The sequence below is a fragment of the Sceloporus occidentalis genome, unplaced genomic scaffold, assembly GCF_023333645.1.
Source record: "Sceloporus occidentalis isolate IW3139 unplaced genomic scaffold, rSceOcc1.0.p SCAF_38, whole genome shotgun sequence".
Lineage (NCBI taxonomy): Eukaryota > Metazoa > Chordata > Lepidosauria > Squamata > Phrynosomatidae > Sceloporus > Sceloporus occidentalis.
The window spans coordinates 7,900,001-7,902,500 of record NW_028317018.1 but is presented as its reverse complement, the minus strand read 5'-3'; the positions used below and the strand labels follow the sequence as shown (position 1 = coordinate 7,902,500).

At 48.2% G+C, this 2,500-nt stretch overlaps 6 non-coding genes and 1 pseudogene across 6 annotated transcripts in view; all 7 read right to left on the bottom strand.

Annotated features, from left to right (window-relative positions):
- Positions 1–97, bottom strand: part of LOC149293713 (5S ribosomal RNA) — a 119-nt gene extending 22 nt beyond the window's left edge. The window contains exon 1 of the ribosomal RNA XR_016275096.1: positions 1–97. This exon is cut by the window's left edge and continues 22 nt beyond it. This is a non-coding gene — a ribosomal RNA (5S ribosomal RNA).
- Positions 98–296: 199 nt separating this feature from the next.
- Positions 297–415, bottom strand: LOC149293712 (5S ribosomal RNA; annotated as a pseudogene).
- A 281-nt stretch (positions 416–696) lies between these two features.
- On the bottom strand, positions 697–815 carry LOC149293711 (5S ribosomal RNA). Its single transcript, XR_016275493.1, has one exon. It is a non-coding gene; the product is annotated as a 5S ribosomal RNA (ribosomal RNA).
- A 287-nt stretch (positions 816–1,102) lies between these two features.
- On the bottom strand, positions 1,103–1,221 carry LOC149293710 (5S ribosomal RNA). The gene has a single exon (XR_016273664.1). It is a non-coding gene; the product is annotated as a 5S ribosomal RNA (ribosomal RNA).
- Positions 1,222–1,451: 230 nt separating this feature from the next.
- LOC149293709 (5S ribosomal RNA) lies at positions 1,452–1,570 on the bottom strand. Its single transcript, XR_016276985.1, has one exon. It is a non-coding gene; the product is annotated as a 5S ribosomal RNA (ribosomal RNA).
- A 290-nt stretch (positions 1,571–1,860) lies between these two features.
- On the bottom strand, positions 1,861–1,979 carry LOC149293708 (5S ribosomal RNA). Its single transcript, XR_016276966.1, has one exon. It is a non-coding gene; the product is annotated as a 5S ribosomal RNA (ribosomal RNA).
- A 283-nt stretch (positions 1,980–2,262) lies between these two features.
- Positions 2,263–2,381, bottom strand: LOC149293707 (5S ribosomal RNA). Its single transcript, XR_016276557.1, has one exon. It is a non-coding gene; the product is annotated as a 5S ribosomal RNA (ribosomal RNA).
- Positions 2,382–2,500: the final 119 nt, after the last annotated feature.

Sequence of the window (2,500 nt, the reverse complement as noted above, 5' to 3'; positions counted from 1 at the left end):
CAGGTGGTCTCCCATCCAGGTACTAACCAGGCCCAACCCTGCTTAGCTTCCAAGATCAGACAAGATTGGGCGCTTTCAGGGTGGTATGGCCGTAGGCGTGAGAACGTTTTATTTTACTTCTCTTATTCTGTTGCTGCTGCTGCTTGTCGTCAGACAGAAAGAATTATAAGCCCTGGGACAGGACAGAGAAGGTGAGAAGGTGAGAAGGTGAGAAGGTTCAAATAATAGTTTAAAGTTTTGATGATGAGCAAGAAACACATGGCAAAAAGCTTTCCTCGGACTGTGAGAGAAGAAAAAGCCTACAAAACCGGGTAATCCCAGGTGGTCTCCCATCCAGGTACTAACCAGGCCCAACCCTGCTTAGCTTCCAAGATCAGACAAGATTGGGCGCTTTCAGGGTGGTATGGCCGTAGGCGTGAGAACGTTTTATTTTACTTCTCTTATTCTGTTGCTGCTGTTGCTGTTGCTGCTGTTGCTGCTGTTGCTGCTGTTGCTGTTGCTGCTGTTGCTGCTGTTGCTGCTGCTGCTGCTGCTGCTGCTGCTGCTGCTGCTTGTCGTCAGACAGAAAGAATTATAAGCCCTGGGACAGGACAGAGAAGGTGAGAAGGTGAGAAGGTTCAAATAATAGTTTAAAGTTTTGATGATGAGCAAGAAACACATGGCAAAAAGCTTTCCTCGGACTGTGAGAGAAGAAAAAGCCTACAACACCTGGTACTCCCAGGCGGTCTCCCATCCAGGTACTAACCAGGCCCAACCCTGCTTAGCTTCCAAGATCAGACAAGATTGTGCGCTTTCAGGGTGGTATGGCCGTAGGCGTGAGAACGTTTTATTTTACTTCTCTTATTCTGTTGCTGCTGCTGCTGTTGCTGCTGTTGCTGCTGTTGTTGCTGCTGTTGCTGCTGTTGCTGCTGTTGCTGCTGTTGCTGCTGCTGCTGTTGCTGCTGTTGCTGCTGCTGCTTGTCGTCAGACAGAAAGAATTATAAGCCCTGGGACAGGACAGAGAAGGTGAGAAGGTGAGAAGGTTCAAATAATAGTTTAAAGTTTTGATGATGAGCAAAAAACACATGGCAAAAAGCTTTCCTCGGACTGTGAGAGAAGAAAAAGCCTACAACACCTGGTATTCCCAGGCGGTCTCCCATCCAGGTACTAACCAGGCCCAACCCTGCTTAGCTTCCAAGATCAGACAAGATTGGGCACTTTCAGGGTGGTATGGCTGTAGGCGTGAGAGTGTTTTATTTTACTTCTCTTATTCTGTTGCTGCTGTTGCTGCTGTTGCTGCTGTTGCTGCTGTTGCTGCTGCTGCTGCTTGTCGTCAGACAGAAAGAATTATAAGCCCTGGGACAGGACAGAGAAGGTGAGAAGGTGAGAAGGTTCAAATAATAGTTTAAAGTTTTGATGATGAGCAAGAAACACATGGCAAAAAGCTTTCCTCGGACTGTGAGAGAAGAAAAAGCCTACAACACCTGGTATTCCCAGGCGGTCTCCCATCCAGGTACTAACCAGGCCCAACCCTGCTTAGCTTCCAAGATCAGACAAGATTGGGCGCTTTCAGGGTGGTATGGCTGTAGGCGTGAGAGTGTTTTATTTTACTTCTCTTATTCTGTTGCTGCTGCTGCTGCTGCTGCTGCTGTTGCTGCTGTTGCTGCTGTTGCTGCTGTTGCTGCTGCTGCTGTTGCTGCTGCTGCTGCTGTTGCTGCTGCTGCTGCTGCTGCTGCTTGTCGTCAGACAGAAAGAATTATAAGCCCTGGGACAGGACAGAGAAGGTGAGAAGGTGAGAAGGTTCATATAATAGTTTAAAGTTTTGATGATGAGCAAGAAACACATGGCAAAAAGCTTTCCTCGGACTGTGAGAGAAGAAAAAGCCTACAACACCTGTTATTCCCAGGTGGTCTCTCATCCAGGTACTAACCAGGCCCAACCCTGCTTAGCTTCCAAGATCAGACAAGATTGGGCGCTTTCAGGGTGGTATGGCCATAGGCGTGAGAACGTTTTATTTTACTTCTCTTATTCTGTTGCTGCTGCTGCTGTTGCTGCTGCTGCTGTTGCTGCTGTTGCTGCTGTTGCTGCTGTTGCTGCTGCTGCTGCTGCTGCTGCTGCTGCTGCTGCTGCTTGTCGTCAGACAGAAAGAATTATAAGCCCTGGGACAGGACAGAGAAGGTGAGAAGGTGAGAAGGTGAGAAGGTTCAAATAAAGGTTTAAAGCTTTGATGATGAGCAAGAAACACATGGCAAAAAGCTCTCCTCGGACTGTGAGAGAAGAAAAAGCCTACAAAACCGGGTATTCCCAGGTGGTCTCCCATCCAGGTACTAACCAGGCCCAACCCTGCTTAGCTTCCAAGATCAGACAAGATTGGGCGCTTTCAAGGTGGTATGGCTGTAGGCGTGAGAGGGTTTTATTTTACTTCTCTTATTCTGTTGCTGCTGCTGTTGCTGCTGTTGCTGCTGTTGCTGCTGTTGCTGCTGCTGCTGCTTGTCGTCAGACAGAAAGAATTATAAGCCCT